Source organism: Leptodactylus fuscus, chromosome 5 (genome assembly GCF_031893055.1).
Source record: "Leptodactylus fuscus isolate aLepFus1 chromosome 5, aLepFus1.hap2, whole genome shotgun sequence".
NCBI classification, from domain to species: Eukaryota; Metazoa; Chordata; class Amphibia; order Anura; family Leptodactylidae; genus Leptodactylus; species Leptodactylus fuscus.
This window is the reverse complement of record NC_134269.1, coordinates 201,477,006-201,500,281: the sequence shown is the minus strand read 5'-3', so window position 1 is coordinate 201,500,281 and position 23,276 is coordinate 201,477,006. Positions and strand designations below refer to the sequence as shown.

At 43.6% G+C, this 23,276-nt stretch overlaps 1 protein-coding gene across 3 annotated transcripts in view; it reads left to right on the top strand.

The window, feature by feature from the left end:
* The window catches only part of ACSL6 (acyl-CoA synthetase long chain family member 6), a 102,274-nt gene that overhangs the window by 38,471 nt on the left and 40,527 nt on the right, over positions 1–23,276 (top strand). The window contains exon 1 of one of the 3 annotated variants that reach the window (XM_075275018.1): positions 2,305–2,671. The exons of the other annotated variants lie outside the window; for them this stretch is intronic. The gene's annotated coding sequence lies outside the window, so the exon portion shown is untranslated. Of the gene's footprint in view, positions 1–2,304; positions 2,672–23,276 lie in introns of those variants that run through there. 3 annotated transcript variants of the gene reach the window in all.

The window sequence follows — 23,276 nt, the reverse complement described above, 5'->3', positions numbered from 1 at the left end:
GATCTGTCATCGTTGTTCGCGTGTGACCGACTAGAATTGCTCCGGGCTGATCCCTATGATATTTCTTAGTAATTTATCAGATATGCCAGCCGCTATTCATGAAGAATTATCCTCAGCTACATATTGCAGTAAGTGTTTATGGTCAGATATTCCCTGGCCTATCTCTATAACAGATATCTCCTTCCCCCATCCTGCGGCCTCCAGTTATACAATTACCTTTCCTATATATAACGTCACATTGACAATCCTGTCTCCTTCTTACTGTTTTGTGATTTGCGCTCCGGACTGGTGACCAGTAGAGGCCACATAAGACCCTCATACATGGCCCTATTATTGGGAACAAGTGTGTATAGGAGTGGCCATTACTGATAAACGTTCTTCCCGTCAGATGACAATGGAGTAAAAGCTTGTTTGTCTGCTGATCTTTTATTCTGCGTAATTCTTATCAGCACATTGCCCTGTGCGAACAGGGATCGGCTGCCAATAACCAGTACAACCCCGTGAGGACGGAACAATTGCGGTTCATTTTCCGTGGGCATATACAAGCAAGAGCCAGCGATTGTCAACCTGACGATATATTTACATATAGCTTTTATGGTTTAAAAGAAATAATTAAAATAATATTTTTTTTCTGATAAAAAAAAAAAATATTTGTAGCTTTTTTAGTCTAAGGCTCAGTTTACATCTGCATTCAGTATTCCGTTTGGAGACCCTGCTTGAAGAACACCCCCCCCACCCGAATGGAATATGGAAAGCTTTCAAAAGCGGTGAGCATATAAAGCAACACATGGACCCCATAGCCTGTAATGTGGTCCGTGTGGTTTCCGCATGAATTATGGGGAGAGAAAAGTGCTGCTTGAACGCATTAAAAAGTGGTGAGCAATGAAAGCAGACTGACCCCATAGACTGTAATGGGGGTCCAAGTGTTTTTCGAACAAATCAAGCAGAGACAATAGTAGTGCTTGAAGTGGACACCGTATGGAAAACACATGGACTCCTTTATAGTCTATGGGGTCCGTGTGCTTTCATTGGTCAACACTTTTTAATGTGTTCGGTATTCCATCCGGGGGATCCCCAAGTGGTTCCCCGGACAGAATTCCGAACACAGATGTGAACTGGGCCTTAGCAGGAATTGTTTTAACGCAGCTTTTTTTGTTGCAGGTTTTGTTGCATTTTTTGACCTAAAGCTAAGAATGGCTATAAAAGGAATGGGAAAAATTTAGGAATCTCTTATACTTCTCCATGCTGCTTAATCCCTTCCCCCAAAAAACGCAACAAATCTGCAACAAAAAAAAAGCTGCATTTCTGCAACGTGGGTCCTTAGCCTAAGGGGACCATGTGTCCCCATATTTACCGGCTTGAACTTCTTGCTGGAGCGCGACTCCTATCAGTACAGTTATCTATGACGGTAGGAGTCCCTGCCTCCCAGCGACATATTGTTCTGTATCAATTTTGTTTTCTTTTAATTTTGTAGTTTTCTACGGTAACTGGGGCATCCATAGGAACTCCACCATAGGAATACTGTCTCTGTTGTGACAGTCACTGGCATAGCTGATCTCCATCTGCTAAATCCCAACAGGATCCGCCATTAGCAGGAGGTTGATGCAGATCTTAGTAAATCCCAACAGGTCTGCCATGTTGGGAGCACCCAGTGCTCACCTATACCAATAGAGACAGACCAAGGGGCAATCACTGTACACCATGTTACTCAGAAGCCATTGCCTTTTTTAGTAGGCTTAGAAAGTTACCCTACTAAATATGAATCCTGTACACCAATCTTAACAAGAAGAGGTATTGAAGATGTTTCATACAGAGGTGTAACTAGAAGCTCTAGGGAACTATGCAAAATCCATAACAGGACTCCCATTGATCACGTGTGGGCCCCCCTCAGCCTCTAGGGCCTGGTAGAAACCTCTACACGCCTATAGTTACACCCCTGATTTCGTACATGAAACCTGTTCTATATTTTTGACACTCTTCTTCCATTTGGAAATATTTCGCAAAATTATGTCACGTAGCAGTTGGCGTCAGAAGCCGACAACAAATGTCTATTTCTTTCCAAATTTGTTGCAGCTTTCCATGGCCATCCTCATTCTGTTCTATGGATTATCTCATTCTGGTGGGATTTACTAGCACATTAAAGCAACTCTCACCCCCCAAATTGTATCGTCTCTATGTGATCTTTATCGATAAGTTATTTAGTGTGAACTATATTGAGTTCTGCTGAATGTGACGGTGTTTATGTTGCCTGGGACCTACTGGGGCGAGCTTGCTTTTCGCTCTAAACCTCAAGGCAGTGGAAGAGTTACCTCCTGGGATGCTTGTGTTGTGTCTAAGGAAGTCTAAACTGACATCAGCCAAGCTTAACTCATTTGGACACTTTACAGATTGGAAGGGGGAGGGTTCACCGGCTATCAGGCGACTGACAAGATTCATGGAGCATTTCCCTTTAAGAGCTGCTAGTCCTAGGGAACCTGCTGCAGTGTCCTGCATGCACCTCTGTGCAACATGAGCCCGGTCTATGCACACACAGGAGAATAAGCTCCTCTCTTACCAGGTTCCCTGATGGTTTATCACTATTGGTGCACGATGGGTCACAACAAGCTACATGTGCAGCATTAAGACAATCTGCATCGTCCTTACGCCAGTCTGTGGCGGTTACTTACACAAGGTAAGACTTCTTCATTTTATAACTGCTTTATTCGTGGCACAAGAGCGATCAGAGCTCAGCTATTGAGAACTGCTAATATAGAAGTAGTGGGATTCTTCGCTGGCCACACTTGACAGATGCATCTGTATTTCACAGACAAGGGATGAATATATCAATGACAAATTGTTGCCACCAGTTTGTGTTCTACAGTGTCAAATATACCGTAAATTGTAAGATACGGATTTTTCTGCAAAGGTTAATAGCAATAAGCTTAGTGAACTTTTTATATACCAGACCTTGCATTGTATAGTGTTTTCTTTTTTCCTATTGCGATAGCATTGATAACACCTTTTCCCTAGATATCATCTTGCCATGTCGTGTACTTATTCGTGTCCTCCGGCACATGGGGTTTTTTATACCGCTAGGAAGCCGACAGGGCGCTGAATTCAGTTTCCCGTTATGTGTCCCAGGCTGGAGATATCGGTGCTGTTACTGATATCTCCCCACTGTCAGAAGGGCGTTCCTGACAGTCTAGTTGATCTGCGAGGATCGTCCATAGCCCTGTACTGTCAGAGGGGGCGTTCCAGTAATATTTTATCAGTGTATAGCTTAAAGGGGTTGTCGAGGAAAAAATGTTTATTCTCTGGAGGTGGGGAAGGTGAAAAAACATACTCACCTGTCCCTGGTGCCCCAGTGCCTCAGCTTGCTGTCCGGTCCCAGGTGGCCTAAGGAAAGGACCCAGGATATCACTCACATATGTGACAGGTCCTTTCCTTAGGTCACTGAGGTCACTTATTGGCTTCAATGGTCACACACAGCAGCGATTTCTGCCAGACAAGCCCCGGGACCAGACAGCAGCTTGGGACACCGGAGCACTGAAGACAGGTGAGTATGTTTTCTTTATATAGTTTACCTTCTGAGGCCTCCAGTTTTTCCTGGACAAACCCTTTAAGAATAAATCATTACACCATGGGTAAAAGTGACTAGGTCTATATCATCTTTATTCTAATAAATGGTACATAATAAAGAAGTAAAAGGGTTTTTTGGGGGACTTAAGCATTCGTTTCCTTTGGACCTTGAATGAAGGAAGCTGCAATACCATTCACAGCCACTATGGGCTGTGGATAACAGTATTATGTGAGTGGTAATACACAGTCCAGTCACATTAATATGGCCACCTGTCAAATCCAGAATAGCCACCTTTGGCAGAGCGGACCGCTGCAAGACGTGCAGGAAGAGAGGGGATGTTGTGATGATGATCACTGGGATGTTGAGCCATGCCGACTCCAGTGCCGTGGTCAGCTGCGCTAGGTTACGCGGTTGAGCATCCACCGATCGAGGTGGTCCCACAGATTCTCGATTGGGTTCAAGTCCGGGGAACTTGCTGGCCAAGGGAGTACGGTAAACTCATCCTGGTGTTCCTCAAACCATGCACGTACACTGCGAGCTTTATGACACGTCGCATTGTCCTGCTGGTAGATGCCATCATCCTGAGGAAAAGCAATTCGCATGTAGGGGAGAACATGGTCCGCAAGGATAGATGCATACTTGTGCTGATCCATCGTGCGTTGCACAATCATGAGTGCACCCAGATGGCTGATGACACGCGTCTTCTGTGATTGGTTACTTAACGTTGACGTCAAAAGTAGGCGCTGGTCACATTAATATGACTGGACTGTGTACATGGCCTATGTAGGGCGGTATGCAGTGGTCCTGGTATGTTTATAGTCTATGGAAGGGGCTTGTTGGTATTATATGTGTAGTGTATTGTGACACTGTGTTCTGTATGGCGGTACTATGTATACTGTGTATGGTCATATTCACTGATATACACTGGTATTAAAGCATGCTAGTAACACTCCTGCTGCCACATAAGGGATAATAGGTTTGTGCATTATGGCAATATATTGCTAGTACATGTCTTGGTTTCCGTAGTCTGCAGAAAGGTATTTGGGAAATAATGGAAGTCTTCGCTCCACAGTTTGCAAATTTTACAAATGGATAAACCTTGACATAAAAAGAAATGTCCTTTTTTTCCTGAGTTGCACTGAGAGACTGGGCCAGGGTCAGGCAAAATGAGCTTGCATGGTCTGTAACATTTCTATTGAAGCCTGCTCCTTTGTTGTGCTATTTTATAGAAATCTATTAGTATTTGGTTTAGGAATAAGCGCCGGATTCTGATGTGTAGGCTGAAAGGACACTAAGGAGGCAAATATTAATTATTTACAACCGCTATAAGCAGCACGCTCAGTGATGTCCAGGTGCAGGCACCATGCTGGCTCACAGTATGGCCGCTGCAAAACGCAACAACCTCCACAGTCTCTAGAGCAGAAGTGAAGCAGAAGAACAACAGCATATAACAAAGGAAACACCTGACCAAACCTTATACCCCGTGACTTCTGGGTCAAGGAGAAGTTCGCTCTGTGTGTATATTCTTTAGTGAAAAGCGGTACTGAAAAAAGATTGATAGAAATGAGATAGATATAAGGCTAGATATGAGATATCGAGAGGCGGATAGAAAGATAGATAGATAGATAGATAGATAGATAGATAGATAGATAGATATGAGATAGATATGTAGATAGATAGAGAGATAGATAGATAGATTATAGATAGATAGATATGAGGTAGATAGATAGATAGATAGATAGATAGATAGATAGATAGATAGATGATAGATAGATAGATAGATAGATAGGAGATAGATAGATAGATAGATAGATAGATAGGAGATAGATAGATAGATAGATAGATAGATAGATAGATAGATAGGAGATAGATAGATAGATAGATAGATAGATAGATAGATAGATATGAGATAGATAGAGAGATAGATAGATAGATAGATAGATAGATAGATTATAGATAGATAGATATGAGATAGATAGGTAGATAGATAGATAGATTATAGATAGATAGATAGATAGATAGATAGATAGATAGATATGAGATAGATATGTAGATAGATAGAGAGATAGATAGATAGATAGATAGATAGATAGGAGATAGATAGATAGATAGATAGATAGATAGATAGATAGATAGGAGATAGATAGTGAGTGCATGTAGGTGCAAGTTCCAAGTGATCAGGCATATGACCACATGTAGATAATGCAGCAAATGAGCAGGTCCTGCCTTCTGGGACCGAAACATTGCTATGGAATAAATCCTCACCTTTTTTTTATTTATTTTTGGAGTGCTGTTTATTTGCTGCATTAGAGAGATAGATGATAGATAGATAGATAGATAGATAGATGATAGATAGATAGATAGATAGATAGATTACATCCATCTATACACAGAACAGCATACCCTTAGCAAGTGTTGGACTGGCCCACCAGAGTACCAGGCAGTGGTGTAACTAAAGTCTTTTGGGCCCCGATGCAATCTTATGTCCGGGCCCCCTACCTCATCCCTACAGTGATTTCTTGATAGTGATGGTTACAGGTGCTAAGTAGTTTAATCCACCTTAGTGTGGTTCGCGTAATCTGTGGGTCTCCTTGTTTTATGGGCCAGATACTGATGCCAGTGCTTATGGGCCCCGATGCGACTGCACCCTCTGCACCTCCTAGATTACAAGGCAGTTTTCAGAGTCTTTCCTAGCAATGGATGGCATCCATGGTTTTTACTGACTCCTTGACCAAATACGTGTGGTCTGTCCGACAAGCGCATGCGAAAAACACAGAAAACACTGACCTGTAAATAACACTTAGTAGAGACTGTTACGAGTACTGCAACTGGGTTTATGTAATTCCATGTCATACATCATCTCATAGGCATTGTCACCCTAAACATTTGTATGTTACCTGTTCAGCCATTCCAAAGATAGTTTTAGTTTGGACACAAATTAGGATCTAATAGCCAAGTGGGCGGTAACGCTGGATGGCAAACAGCACAAAGAGACCACACCCCTGAAGAACCACTCACTTGGATCGTAGACCATAATTTCCATGGTCTACAATCGATGTCGGCCACTGAGCTTTTACAAGTCCTCTGACACCACCATAGCACATGGCTGCAGCAGTAAATCGTTGCCCGCTGCTGGAAGTTTTGTCACTGTGGTCAGAGGACTCGCGAGTAAAATATCCATACCCTGTAGAAGGGGTATGATGGGTTAGGTAACCAATAGGAAATGAAGATGATGGGTCTATAAATAGGTAACCCGGTATGGCGCGCTGAGGAACCTGCGCCCTTTACTTTGTTTCTATATCATTCATAAAAGATTTACAGTCCGAGGGAGAACGGAGATAAACACCATTACTATTTTATTAATATTACGCTCACTCTGACTTGTTAGAACAAGAACCGTTTGCAAAGAGTTCTTATTAAATCTGGCCAAGAAAGTCTTACTGAAGGACACAACCACCCATTGCACGGAACAGCATCTTGTCAATAGGTTCTATACTCAAGGATTTCCTTCAAGTCTCCTTTAAAAGTATAGTAGAATGAGAAGAATGATAGTCGGGGCTTTCACACGGGTAAGATTAGAATAATTCCAGGCTGATCTCAGGGAACATGCTAATCCAATTTTAGTATAATGTAATGTATCACAGACAAATACGTATTATAGAAAGTGATCATTGATATAAGAAAATACCAATAACAGACACTGATCTATAACAGAAGACTGGCTCCTCGTCAACTATACCAAGTCTATCACCATGGCACGCTATGCCAAGCATGTTAGATACTATTCTGCCCTGTGTAGCTCAAAGGAGTAAAACACAAGGCCAACGAGTCGAATCCTGCCCGCTGCCTTGTGTTATGTGGCCTGGCAATATTATAATAACAATAAAGATGGTGGCCGCCAGCATAGCGCAACGGTTGCAGATCCTCCCTACCTTCCTAATCTTGGCCTTTCAAGGTACCCTGTGAGGCTGAAGTGGCCCTGAAGAAAATGAGTTTGACACCCCTGGTTATTCGTGCCAATGTTGTGCTTTTTATGTCTCCTCTTAGCCACACACCTGTGAAATGGGCGATCACTAATTTTTTGGGACTGTTTTGGGTCTACTTAAGATTGAGAATGCTGTCAGTCTTGTTTTGTTGTTAAAGGTGCTCATACGCATAAGGCCTTGTTCACATCTGCGTTGGTAATCCGTTCGGGGGAGTCCGGATGGATGGACTACCAAACGCATTGGCAGCACATGGACCCCATAAACTATAATGCTTTCCGCACGGAACATGCGGGCAGAAAAGTAGTTCACGATCATGACTTGTGCGGAGACCGTGCGGAGAACACATTGGACCCCATTATAGTCTATGAGGTCCATGTGCTTTCACTGCACACTGCTTGCCAATGCGTTCAGTTCGGACTCACCCGAACAGATTACCGACACAGAGGTGAACGAGGCCTTATATTGAAGTCTGCCAAATTCACCGATTTTGGTTGGGACTGACTGACAATGTAATATGGGAAGAATATGCAAATCTGTCTCCCAAGATGTAAACAGGGAACATCTTCCCTGTTTACATCTTTGGAGACAGATTTGCATATTCTTCCCATGTTCCCTTGCAGTGGAGCAACTATGGCTGTATAAGTCTCCACACACCTGAGAAGGTGGTCTCTCCCTAAGGATAGACGTTATCCCCATAATCTGACAATGTAATGTGTATAGAGGTGTCCTGCCTTCACCCAAATGGCCGATGTTGGGGGAAAGAAGGATCAAGCATGTTGAATTTCAACATGTCCAATCATATTCTTGTTGCCTCTATAACATAGAACTAAAATATACAGCCCGCTGACCTCCTGAGAGCATGGGTCACATAAAATGCTACTATGTAATGAGTAACAAAGCAATAGAAGGAAAATGTCTGAGTGTTGCGGGAAGAACTGTGATGCGTTTCGGCCTTCTATGTCGGGCCTTAGCCTAAAATAGTGTGACCAATAGTAGGCCTGTTACTGCTAAATAGAGATGAGTGAACACTGTTCGGATCAGCCGATCCGAACAGCACGCTCCCATAGAAATGAATGGAAGCACCTGGCACGCAGACTTTGCCGGCGGCCGGCCGCTTAACCCCCCGCTTGCTTCCATTCATTTCTATGGGAGCGTGCTGTTCGGAACGGCTGTTCCGAACAGTGTTCGCTCATCTCTACTGCTAAGCCTTGGGGTAACTTACTTAGCAATGCTACTTTTGTAATAATCATAATAGAGATGCCTATCACTCCAATCCCAATGCCGAGACATCCAGGATTATGTTTTCCGTCTCTCTTTGCCGTTATCTGACTATTCTGTGACACGTCATGGTATAGACACTTAGAGATTTAATCTTCTGCAAAATCCCTCTGCACATCCTTGGGGCATTGAGTCACAATAATGGTAGACAAATAAAAGCCTAGATATGACCTTTTAAAAACCCAGAAATGTCTGACCGAGACTGTATTTAGAAGAGCGCTATGGCTGGTTGGGGGGGACGACGTAATTATTATGTTGGGGAATCTTTATATTCCGTCATGAGAGCCTGATAATTCTGTAATAATCGCAACATTGTCCCGGATTTATTGGGCTCTGTATTTTGTGCCATGAGGTTATCTCGTAAACTTGCTAAGGACATAAATTCCATTTTCGTCTTTCATTTTACCTTTGCAATTGTCAATTTTCAAAGATTAGAAATCCATTGTGAAAGAAATGTCTTTTTATTCCGGCCTCTCGCGGCCAGCATGGAAGCTGTTTGAAGTTTAGAGATGGCTTGTTCAGCTGTTTGTCTATTTGCTCTGTCTTTGCTACGGCGTTTCAAGGCTGCGCTCTCCCGCCGTGTGCCAGGCTCTGAGATGTTACTTACGATGCTGCAACTGAGCGGTTACTTCTCTGCAAGGATTTTCTGATTTTTCCATTTGTAAGAACTATTAGTAAGAAATTTGTTATTATCTACTGAAACTCCCAAACTCTTGGCCCTTCTCCGCGTGGGAGAAACTACATTGTAGGAGATACTGTAGGGCCCAGAAGATAAGGGTGGCCCATGCAAGTACAAAATACTCAGATATGGTGCTGGCTTTCTCTTGTTTCGCTCCACTTTGTTGGCTTGCCTTTGTGCCGAAGATCAATTATACAACACTACTTTCCATTCTTTGGTAGTGTCATACTAATACCACCATTGAGTTTACTTTAGAAAAAGTTTCCCCTCCTCCCCTTCCCCTCAATTTTGCTATTAAACCCATAAATGTCCTTGGGCACATGCGCTTTTATATACTGCTAGAAAGCCGACTGTACACTGACTTCAGCGCACTATTGGCTTTCCTGTTATGTGCCCCGAGGTTAGAGATATCAGTGCCGTTACCGATATCTCTTCACTGTCAGAATGGGGCATTCCTTACTGCCCAGTGATGACACTAAACTGTGAGGAAAGTCCCCCAGTACTAGTCTATGGCCTAGTACTGTTAGGAGGAAGGGGGTGTTCCTCAATGCTCATTGTCATCTTTTGGCGGTAAGGAACGCCCCCTCTGACAGTACAGAGCTATGGACAGTACTGTCAGGAGAGGCGTTCCTCACAGCCCGGCTATACTGTCAGGAACATCCTTCTGACAGTGAAGAGATATCAGTAACGGCACCGATATCTCTTGCCCTGGGGCACATAACGGGAAAGCCGATTGTGTGCTGAATTCAGTGCACAGTCGGCTTTCTAGTGGTATGTGACATGAAAGGTACTCCTTAACTCTATTTATGCCCCCATGCCCCACATTTACTTACTGCTTGCATCAGCTCCCCTAAGTAGATCTTCTGCATGCACTATATATATATATATTGTAAGCCAATGGCCGGCCAGGTAATGGAGGGGGTTTACATCTCACCCAGACTACTAAGGGGGGGGGGGTTTGCTATGGGTCACCTTAAGCTTTCTATGTGGGTCCCCACAATTTTCAACCTCAGTTTTTCACACCTGTGGGTGCTTATTTACTTCTACTCACCTGAAGGTTCCCTTTGCGGGTCCCCATTGTATTGAATCTTTGCATTTCACCCATGGTAGGCTTCTCTGCAGCTCCCACAGGGTTTCACTCATGAGTGTTTCTTGCTGTGGCTCAACTGGAGGTTTTTCTGCAGCTCCCCGCAGGTTTCAGCCTTTGCATTTCACCAGAGGGTTTTTTTTTTTCAGTGCAGAGTGAACACCGTAAAAACGAAGCAATAAAAAAGGTGCAGAAATGCACTTCTTCTCCAATTCCACCCCGTTCTGAATTTTTTCCAGCTTCCCAGTACACTGTACAGAATAATAGATGGCACCATTTGTTATACAAAATAAATACATGCCCACAATACACAACTCGATCACGGGTCTGTCAGTCTAGCCCATACTCAAGCACTAACAACCAAAAGATGGCCACGACCGATTTTGGATGATGATCGTCTGTATGGGACAAGCTATAGTTTGCCAAACATTCATAATCTGATATATATGGCCAGCTTTAGATGCCTTCTTTACTAATGCAAATTGTTATATTATGTTACCGTATATACTCGAGTATAAGCCAAATTTTTCAGCCCAGTTTTTGTGCTGAAAAAGCCCCCCTCGGCTTATACTCGAAGTCAGAAAATAAATAAATAAATAAATAAATGAATTTTTTTTTTTTTTTTTTTTTTTTTTTAGAAGGGAGGGTCTATGACCAGCCACAATATTAATGTATAGAATCTCCCATAAAATAGTGCAAAAGAAAAAAAAAAAAGAAGATTTTAAAAAAAGTTCTAAAACACTCCTTTTCCTAGAATACATATAAAAGTAGAAAATGACTGTGAAACACAAACACATTAGGTATCCCTGTGTCTGAAAGTGCCCGGTCTACTGAATATAGGGGTCTGCAGTGCTCCTGTTCCGTCTGGAAGGGGTTAATAGGAGCACTGCAGATCCCCTATATCCAGCCAGGCTGAATTCCAAGTGGGGGATGAAAAAAACCCCAGTCCTCAAGCTCAGGGAAGGGGCAGACAGACAACCAAAACACCCCCTCCCTTTCCCAGCACCCAGCAACTACTGCACCCAAAAACTCTGACCATTTTAATTTTTGAAATTTTCCAGCAGCTGCTGCATTCCCCCCCCCCCCCCCCCCCCCCCCCCGGCTTATACTCGAGTCAATAAGTTTTCCCAGTTTTTTGTGGTAAAATTAGGGGGTCGGCTTATATTCGGGTCGGCTTATACTCGAGTATATACGGTATATCTATCTATCTATCTATCTATCTATCTATCTATCTATCTATCTCCTATCTATCTATCTATCTATCTATCTATCTATCATCTATCTATCTCCTATCTATCTATCTATCTATCTATCTATCTATCTATCTACATCTATCTATCTATCTATCTATCTATCTATCTATCTATCTACATCTATCTATCTATCTATCTATCTATCTATCTATCTATCTATCTATCTATCTATCTATAAGACTTGGATGGCAAATGTGCTCACATGTAAAATTGGATGCACTTGCACAAAAACACTGACACAACACTTACCTGTATCACATTTGACATTTAGGAAAGTGATCTCTATAATACTACAATATATCTGCTGAAGACGTCTTGATATAATGTTGATGAGAAGAACCTCAAGTATATGGAAAATGTAATTGCAAGTTGAAAGTAGTAATGGGAGGTTTCTTCCGTAGGGTTTTCATTTTGCCAGGGTTGCCAGATGAATCGTGTGGGAATATGTCTATTGTTACAGGCAGCACATTGTAGTCTTTCTTTCGGCTGTTGCTTAGCACTTGTATGACATTTGTATACATCATCACACCACATGCTGAGTCCTCTCGGTACAACTCTGAAATACTCCCTAACTTACAAGGAGACGGGAAGGTTAATGGCAACAAGAAGCCTGAATGGGCCTGATTTTAGTATATAGTAAGTATACAGGTATATACTCCATGTTGCTTATTGTGTTATATTGTGCTGTAAGAATCTTTCTACAATACCCTTTTTATATTCCAGATTTTGCATTGATATTCTGAGCTTTGAAATGATTTGGATGTTTTTTTTCATTGGTGCTTTGGGTTACATTTTGGGTAATATAAGTGGTATTGTGGTACAAAGGGTCTTCTTGTTTGTTGGGTCTTCTTGCTTACAGATTTTGAGAATGATGGGATCTAGTCAGTTTATTGTTTATGTTTTGGTCACAATAGAAGCTCAAGCTGTCATCAATACTCGCTATGTATGCCTACAAGGGATAGATTGTTCACATTGACTCAAGTGTAATTTTCCTGTGCAGTAGTTAAAGGGATCCCATCATTAAAACTCTATTTTTTTCTGTCTACCATGTAGGAATAGCCTTAAGAAATGCTATTCTTCTCCTACCTTTAGATGTCTTCTTTAGTCGGTATGCAAATGAGTTCTCTTACAGCACTGGGGGCGGTCCCCAGCACTCAAACAGCACTGGGGGCGACCCCAATGCTGCGAGAGAACACTCAAGCCCCGCTTCCATCTTCTTCAGGAACGGGTCTTCACGTGTCTTCTTCCGGTGGGTGCTTCAAACTTCTAGGCCTCTGGCCTAGTGCAAAGCCGATTGCCCATACCCACCAGCCACAAGAAAATGGCCGCTTACATTGTATTGTAAGCGGCCATTTTCTTTTAGCCGACAGGCATGCGCGGTCGGCTGCCCGAGGCCTAGAAGTTTGAAGCCACCACTGGAAGAAGACCCGAAGAAGACCCGTTCCTGAAGAAGTTGGAGGCGGCGCTGGAGAGTTCTCTCGCAGCATTGAGGACGCCTCCAGTGCTGGCTGAGCACTGGGGACCGCCTCAGGTGCTGCGAGTGAACTCATTTGCATACTGGCGAAAACCAGATTATATACTGAACAGCGGCACGGAGAAGACAGCTAAAGGTATTGAGTTTTAATGATAGGATCCCTTTAAGCCCCTGGAACGGGGAGTCAGCCGTTTGGCTGACTGGTATGGGGTTCGGGGTGTCAGATGCCTACCAATAAGATACTGATCCCATGAATAAGTCATCAATATACAAAAATCACCTGGGGGGGCCTACTCTTCTTCCTTAATATTGTCATGGCAGCAAGGTTTTCGGTTACAGCCACCAGATATCTGATCGTTGATGGCTTCCGGAACACTAGAATAGCAGGACAGAACGCTCAGTCCGGTGTGTGGTCAAACTATTGTAAAATATACTGGAAATAGCACAGGTTTGGGTCAGCAAATAGAACCATGTCAAGACGTAGAAGCTGTTCATAACCAGAAGACCAGAGATTTCATAACTTTCATTTCTATTAATAATAATATATGTTTTTTTTTTTTTATTTACATGCAGTGAATCTGTGGACAAACTACATTTCCCAGGATTCATCTGCCTGCTCACACTCTCCAGGTTTGCTGCTCATGGGGGGGGGGGGGGACTTGCAAACAAAACATGACAGCATCATATGACCTCAGATGTGGGAGTGATTTGTTTACTGTGATTTCATTGTAGTGGAGAGTGGAGAAGGGAGAGTGACAGCAGGCAGATGAATCATGGGAAATGTAGTTTGTCCACAGATTCTCTATATGTAAATAACAGTGATACAAGGAGTCTCAAGTAAAATGAAGCTAAGAAAAGACTGCACAAAGGCTGCTGTGGAAGCAGATCATGTTTTGAAGCTGGGTAGCTCCTTTAACTGATAACCCATCCTTAGTGAGGGTCCAACAACTGAGACCCCTTTGATCTTCACCACGATCATCGGTCACGTGGATTAGTCGCAGCTTGTGAATGGGTTGCGCTTTGATACTAAGCACAGCCACTGCATATAATGGTACTGTGCTTAGTTTTATGTGAAGAAGCTGCAGCTTCTGAACAATGTGGCCTTAGAGAATCCCTTTAAGGTATACTTGTAAAGCGAGAAATGTTTATGGTGTGTTTAGCTTGAACTATAGACTACTATCTCTGAAAACCATACATGGTAGAGATGGGCAGGAGCAAAGCCGCTGTATACGCCAAGCTTATTAATGGATTTAGAAACTGATACTTTCCAGCAATGCAGAAAAAGCTTCCAGAATTCAGATTACACATTCCTGGGACCTAAGGAGTGATAATCACTGGAAGTCATGTGCTTCGTATTAAGACGAGCTTTGGCGACACCTTTGGTCTTGTTTATATGCTCTCTTTTCCCTTCCATATTTTTGTAGTTTTTATAGGGAAGTGCATTGACGGTACAGCACTATACCGCTATATGGGATTCCATTTTAGGTTTCAACATTTTATGGTATTTCTGCTATACAATAACTTGATTCATCTTTTGTCTCTCAAAATCTATTTCCCATTATAATGGACTTAGTATGTTCTGCCTGTTTCCTTGGGTTTCCTCCAGGTCCTCCGATTTCCTCCCACACTGCAAAGACTGATAGGGAATTTAGATAGTGAGCCCTATATGGGATAGTGTTGAAAATATTCTTAAAGTGCTGACATTGATGGCGCTATATAAGTAAGCAAAATATATAACTAATATTCAGTTATGTGTCTTTTCGATATTGGTCTGTCTACTTGTCGCTGGATCTATCAAAGATGGTTTAGTTATTCTCTACCCAAATATTTTCTGTGAATTTACTATGTTTTACTATGTTATCTTTGCCCGTCCGGGCTTTGGCGTCATCATCTGGCCGCATGCTGCGGCGCAAGAGACGCGTTCGGCTGTGATTTCTTCTTTTGGGTTCTTCTCGCATTGTCTAAACACTGTCCTATTCTTTCACCTTGGTAATTAATTTCCCACCACACCCATCTCCTTCAACTTCAATTCCCTCTGCTCCTCTAATAGTTAATTTAGGCCTTGCCCGGTGATTGACAGCCTGTCTTCCTATCAAGTCTAGGGCGGGTTCTCCCTCCCTATTTATTCTTGGCTCACATTCACACTAGTGCTTGCTATTGCCTTGTGCGTGCTGGCTTTTCTCTCGCTGTTATTACTTATATTCTGATTCTTGACCTCTGGCTTTCCCTATTGACTATTCTTTTGGATTCCGATTTTGACACTTCTTTGCTCGACTGTTACTGACCCCTGGCTAGCTGACCTCCCTTTGTTGTTTGTCTTGTCTTCATTTAGTGTGCCACATATATAAGAAGGGATCGTCTCCAAGTTGCCGCCTATTGTGTAGTATAGGGCCAGGCATGAGGAAGGGACAGTGGGGGGTTTCAGCTTAGGGCTCACTGTCTCTTGTGCCCCCTTCTCCCCAGGGTTCCTCTACGCACTGGGGAACTGCTGTCTGCACTTCCCTAACAATGTTTTGCAGAAAAAAACGGGACTTCATAAATTGTGCCAGTTGCAAAATTGGGCGCAGACATCAGGCTGAGGCTTCCTTGGCCCACTATTCTCTACCCATATTCATAGAAAGTGGTGAGCAAGATGTAGAATGGGCGTGTGGTGTATCTTTGGTACAGGAAAGGGCCTTGTGCCACATTATTACTAGAGATGAGCGAACAGTGTTCTATCGAACACATGTTCGATCGGATATCAGGCTGTTCGATGTGTTCGATTCGAATCGAACATCACGTGGCAAACTCCAAAAAAATTAGATTCCCCTCCCACCTTCCCTGGCGCTTTTTTTGCACCAATAACAGCGCAGGGGAGGTGGGACAGGAACTACGACACCGGAGGCATCGAAAAAAATCGGAAAAAGTCATTGGCTGCCGAAATCAGGTGACCTCCATTTTAGACGAATAGTGGATTTCAAATCCGGGTCATATGAAAATGTGAACTTTGTGACTAAGAGACAGGGATAGCTGTACAGGCAGGGATAGCTAGGGATAACCTTTATTTAGGTAGGAATGTTATTAAAAATAACTTTTTGGGGCTCTATCGGGTGTGTAATTGTGATTTTTGTGACATAAACTTTTTCCAATAGGAATGCATTGGACAGCGCTGATTGGCCAGAGTACGGAACTCGACCAATCAGCGCTGGCTCTGCTGGAGGAGACGGAGTATAAGATCGCTCCACACCAGTCTCCATTCAGGTCCGACCTTAGACTCCGCCTCCTCCGGCAGAGCCAGCGCTGATTGGCCAAAGGCTGGCCAATGCATTCCTATTGGTAGCAGTGCTGAGCCAGTTCTGCTCAACTACACCGTGTGCCGGTCAGCCCATCTGATATAGCAGAGCCGAGTGTGTGATGTAGCAGAGCCGAGTGTGCACACTCGGCTCTGCTACATCTGATGTGCCGGTCAGCCCATCTGATATAGCAGAGCCGAGTGTGTGATGTAGCAGAGCCGAGTGTGAATATAGGAATCCATAGGAATGCATTGGCCAGCGCTGATTGGCCAGAGTACGGAATTCGACCAATCAGCGCTGGCTCTGCCGGAGGAGGCGGAGTCTAAGGTCGGACCTGAATGGAGACTGGTGTGGAGCGATCTTAGACTCCGCCTCCTCCAGCAGAGCCAGCGCTGATTGGTCGAATTCCGTACTCTGGCCAATCAGCGCCGGCCAATGCAATGACAGGGATGACAGGAATTTCCATGCAATCAGCCCATCTGATATAGCAGAGCCGAGTGTGTGATGTAGCAGAGCCGAGTGTGTGATGTAGCAGAGCCGAGTGTGCACACTTGGCTTTGCTACATCTGATGTGCCGGTCAGCCCATCTGATATAGCAGAGCCGAGTGTGTGATGTAGCAGAGCCGAGTGTGCACACTCGGTTCTGCTACATCTGATGTGCCGGTCAACCCATCTGATATAGCAGAGCCGAGTGTGTGATGTAGCAGAGCCGAGTGTGCACACTCGGCTCTGCTACATCTGATGTGCCGGTCAGCCCATCTGATATAGCAGAGCCGAGTGTGTGATGTAGCAGAGCCGAGTGTTCACACTCGGCTCTGCTACATCTGATGTGCCGGTCAGCCCATCTGATATAGCAGAGCCGAGTGTGTGATGTAGCGGAGCCGAGTGTGCACACTCGGCTCTGCTACATCTGATGTGCCGGTCAGACCATCTGATATAGCAGAGCCGAGTGTGAATATAGGAATCCATAGGAATGCATTGGCCAGCGCTGATTGGCCAGATTATGGAATTCGACCAATCAGCGCTGGCTCTGCCGGAGGACGCGGAGTCTAAGGTCGGACCTGAATGGAGACTGGTGTGGAGCGATCTTAGACTCTGCCTTCTCCAGCAGAGCCAGTGCTGATTGGTCGAATTCCGTACTCTGGCCAATCAGCGCTGGCCAATGCAATGACAGGGATGACAGGGATTTCCATGCAATCAGCCCATCTGATATAGCAGAGCCGAGTGTGTGATGTAGCAGAGCCGAGTGTGCACACTCGGCTTTGCTACATCTGATGTGCCGGTCAGCCCATCTGATATAGCAGAGCCGAGTGTGTGATGTAGCAGAGCCGAGTGTGAATATAGGAATCCATAGGAATGCATTGGCCAGCGCTGATTGGCCAGAGTACGGAATTCAACCAATCAGCACTGGCTCTGCCGGAGGAGGCGGAGTATAAGGTTGGACCTGAATGGAGACTGGTGTGGAGCGATCTTAGACTCCGCCTCCTCCAGCAGAGCCAGCGCTGATTGGTCGAATTCCGTACTCTGGCCAATCAGCGCTGGCCAATGCATTTCTATGGGGAAAGTTAGCTTGCGAAAATCGCAAGCTGACAGGGATTTCCATGAAATAAAGTGACTTTTATGCCCCCAGACATGCTTCCCCTGCTGTCCCAGTATCATTCCAGGGTGTTGGTATCATTTCCTGGGGTGTCATAGTGGACTTGGTGACCCTCCAGACACGGATTTGGGTTTCCCCCTTAACGAGTATATGTTCCCCATAGACTATAATGGGGTTCGAAACACGTTCGAACACACGAACAGTGAGCGGCTGTTCGAATCGAATTTCGAACCTCGAACATTTTAGTGTTCGCTCATCTCTAATTATTACCCAATACACAAGAAAACTGATATGAATGGGTTGATAAATTCCTCCCATAGTGTATACTCTTGTCCTGCTTGAAGAATCGCTGTAAAGTTGGGGGAGTAGTTGTAATATGTGTAACAATGGCATTAGACGGAGAGTTGCTTCCATGCATATGTAGATTCTGCGTATCTACAAGGCTGAACAAGTCACATGTTGTAGTTAATATGACTAGTATAAAAAAAACATTGTCTATATACCTTACCAAGTTATACTCTGTGTTTTAGAGAATGAAAGCTGCTGGATATTTTGGGCACATCACACAATGGAATCGAGCGATGAGAAGCTTCAGTAGAAAATCTAAATCAATATAAAGTATGGGAGGCATTTTATTTCAAGGCAAAATTTATTATTATTTTTTAAGCGGCTAAAAAAGATGAATAATGAATGTGCTTGTACGTGGGATCTTGTGGCAGATTCACATAGGTCAGACGCTGGCATTTCTACACAGGGCAGAGTATATTGTTTCAATGTCTAAAGCAAAGCGAAAATGAACAATTTTACAAGAAGTATATACAGTGTAATAAAATTTATTGACAGGCTGGAATGGTTATACTGTAATAAAGAGGATTTTTTAGTATTTTTTCTATTTTTTTATTAGAATACAGAGAAAATTGACACCATGCACCATAAGATATAAACGGGGAGCCTAAATCCTAAATAGAAGGGCCACTGTGATTTGTAAGACACCTAGAGAACTATCGTTTACTGCATTGTGTCCTCAATGCAAAAGCCATACCAGAGCTTTCTAGTGACAGAAATGTAGACAGCATGGAAGGGATTTGGGTATTATATCATGTTTATATGCTGAATGCGTCATTGCACAATATATAATTAGGAAATATGTTTCATTTATGTGGTCAAGGTGTGTGCCGACAGGCGGACTGCTATAGTAGCAGTTACATTCCGAGCCCAACAAACCCCATTGACTATAATAGAGTCTGCTAGTTGTCCATTGTATTTAACCTGAAAGTGACATCTGAAATAACTGTTTTTTGTCTAACAATTTTAGGCGGATATTGCGATGGAGTCTCCGATGCAAGTGTGAATGTAGCCTTAAAAACAGAAAAATAATTTATTTTTGTTAAAGGGGATTCTATCATTAGAATCCCTTTTTGCCTTACCATCACATCGGAATAGGCTTAAGAAAGACTATTTTTCCCCTACCTTTATAATTCTGCTCCGCGCCGCTGTTCTGTTGTTATTCCTGGTTTTTGCCGTATGCAAATGAGGTCCAGACAGCACAGGGGGTGGTCTCCCTGCGCTCAAACAGCACAGGGGGTGTCCCCTGTGCTGCCTGAAGACTCTCCAGCGACGCCCTCCATCTTCTTCTCAAGACCGCCTCATTGCCATGTCTTTCTCTGAAAGCGACAACTGTGCATGTCCATCAACCATTTTCCTGTGGCTGAAAAGATGCTCATGTAAGAGGCCACAGGAAAATGGCAGACGGACATGCGCCTTCAGATGAAGACTTGCCAAAGAGGCGGTCTTGATAAGAAGATGGAGGGCGTCGCTGGTGAGTCTTCAGGTAGCACAGGGGACGCCCTCAGTGCTGTTTGAGCCCCTTGTACTGTCTGGAGACTCATTTGCATACGGCGAAAAATGGGAATATCAACAGAACGGCGGCGCGGAGAAGAATTATAAAGGTAAGGGAAGAATAGTCTTTCTTAAGGTTATTCCAACATGGTGGTAAGTCAAAAAGGGACTCTAATGATAGTGGTCTACATCTATAAGGATAGGACTTAATTGTAAGTGTAGAAGCCTGACCTCATGTTGGGTGATGTTTTGGAAAACATGGAAATAGAAATGTAGTATCCAATGGTAGAATATTGTACTGCCATACACCTGAATGAAGGAGGGCTGCGTTGTGTAGGAAATCCTCCGAAATGGTTCCTTGTAGTATAGATTATGCAGATGTCTATTCCTGACAGTGCTTTTGCTGACCACATTTCCCCTCACTATTTACGTCCTTTCTTCTGTTCCTCGTGGATCAATTTGCATCAATTTTAGATAAAGAGTCAGGTGATTTCTTGCAGAGAAACAGACAAGTCAGTGCGCCGGGTTGCTGACTATGGCAGAGTCAGTCGCTCCAGTCAGCACTCTGTATGCAGAAGTGATTTATTAGGCTCGGCCGTGACATTATCATTCTATTGCTTTGTATCTATCGCCCATTTATCAAATCTGCATCGTTAATGTTCATTACAGAAGCCCCTCAGACGAAACTGTGTATATTACAATAGGACATGCAGAACCAATAGCCAAGGACACACATATATATTATATATACATATAGTGGCATTCAACAGTGGGGACACCCCGGGTCAAAATGACTGTTATAGAACAGATAAGCAAGTTGAAGATAGAATGATCTTCAAAAGGCTTAAAATTTGAAATTAATGTATTTTTTGGGAACATTTTTTTTTTCATATTTGACTATAGACTACGGTATAATGGGGTCCGTGTGTTTTCCATGTGGTGTCCCCACAGAACATCAGAACATGCGGAGAGAAAAGTACTTCATGAACTACTTTCCTCTCTGCATAACTCCCGAATGGAATACTGAACACAGATGTGAACCAGGCCTTAGATTTTTTTTTTTTAAAGCAGAATTCAGTCAGCAGGCAGAGATGGTTCTGTCTCTAGCTCCCATGTCATACAGTGCTGAAACATGATGAAACTGATAGCAGAGCACAGAGAAAGAGAGTTCTAGAAATGAAGATAGCGTCTGATCAGAGCAGATAGAGGCCGAACTACAGGGATGTACAAGAAAGATACAGAGTGTAATAGTTGATTATGTAAGGGGTCAGGATGTGAGGACTCCTTTATCTTAAGCCTCTCGACAGTCCACTTTAGCCTCTCCACAGCATACCATTCAGTGTATAGCAATGGTCTCACTGAGCCTTTTATCCCTTGTAGTGGGAGGTGTATTAAACACTATCCGCTCCTTTTCTTTATACTTCTCGTCTCCTAGCCTGGCTACATTTAGGAGAAGCTCCATATAATTCATTAACATAGGGATAGTAGGATCAACTCTGGATAGCCATTGCTGCAAAATGCATCTCTTTGTTATAGGAAAGACAGAAAAACACAATTACATTGGCAACATTAGCGTACATTGTATATTTATATGGTATAGCCTTAGTATTAGCATCCACATTAGGCCCGGTTCACATCTGCGTTCTGTATTCAGTTCGGGGAGTCCACTTGGGGACCCCCAAATGGAATACTGAACGCATTAAAAAGCGGTGAGGTAAGAAACCACATGGACCCCATAGATTATAAGGTTAAGTTCACACAGGGTTTGACGGCTCCCATTGAAATCAATGGGAGCTGGTCAGTTCTTTTTTTCCGGGAGCCATTTGTTCCAGCTCCCGGAAAAAAGAAGCGACATGCTCATTCTTTCAGGCGGATGTCGCAAGACACTCACTCCCAACTAGGCCCATTCATTTAGGCCTAATCTGGGGCGGAGTGTGCGACTGGATGCCGATGCACTTTACCGCCATCTAGTCGCATCTACCCATATTTTGGACCAGAACCTGAGGCAGCCTCCGCCTCAGGCTCCGGTCCAAAAAACCCCATGTGAACTTACCCTAATGGGGTCCGTGTGTCGCGGTGTCCACACGAGTCATGCGGAGAGGAAAGTAATTCTTGAAGTACTTTTCTCTCTGCATGTTCCGTGCGGACACCGCGTGGAAAACACACGGACCCCATTAGAGTCTATGGGGTCCATGTGCTTTCATAAACTCACCGCTTGTCAATGCATTCGGTATTCTGTTCGGGGTCCCCAAGCGGACTCCCTGAATGGAATACTGAACACAGATGTGAACCAGGCCTTAGCTGTAGAGTCTTCTCGTCTCTATTATTATATATAGTCCCGGCACACTGTAACATTGTATGTAATCCTCTTTCAATTCAGATTGTTAATCTCATCTAATCCCTGTAATGGTTACTACAGGATGTTCTTTGTCCGGAAATGTGAAGACGTATACACTGTACATATACAGACACTTACTAGCCGTATAGGCCTCGCTGTTTGCGTACGTTAGCCTCTTTCTTTTCTTAATGTATTACAATGTAGTCATCTCCAGTCACTCGATCCAAATCCCGCGCACATCATAAATCTCTGCAGAAGCAAAAGGAGCTGTTACTTTCCAATTCAAGAGAAAAAGAGCAGTCAGGCCGCAGCTGACGGTTTCTGAATATCAAACAAATGCTCTTAGCTTTCTCCTTCTTGACTTCCAAAGTTCTCCTCTCCAGACGTGTGTCTTTATCCAGCAATGATCATACAGAGCAGAGCTTAGCAACCGCGTCATTGTGGATGACACAGATCAAATCCGCTGCGCTGTTCTGAGTCATCCAATTTACACCCAGGAGCTGAGAGTGCGTTCGTAGCTGGCAGCGCTCTGCGCAGCAGGAACGTACTAGTGTTACGTATCATTTCAGTGCGAAGACTCCACTTTATATGACCGTATTGTCATTTGCTGGGCTTGTGCTGCCATAATATTGTCTTGTTGCAGTGTTAGGGCCAGTTCACACGGAGTTTACGGGCGCACATTATGGGAATGTGAGCGCTCAAAACAGATCCCATTCATTTCAATGGGTCGTTACAGGCGTATAACGATGGAATCATGGAATTAATATAATAATGTAAAGCACCATGGAATTAATATAATAATGTACAGCACTGTGGAATTAATATAATAATGTGCAGCACCATGGAATTCATATAATAATGTACAGCACCATGGAATTACTATAATAATGTACAGCACCCTGGAATTAATATAA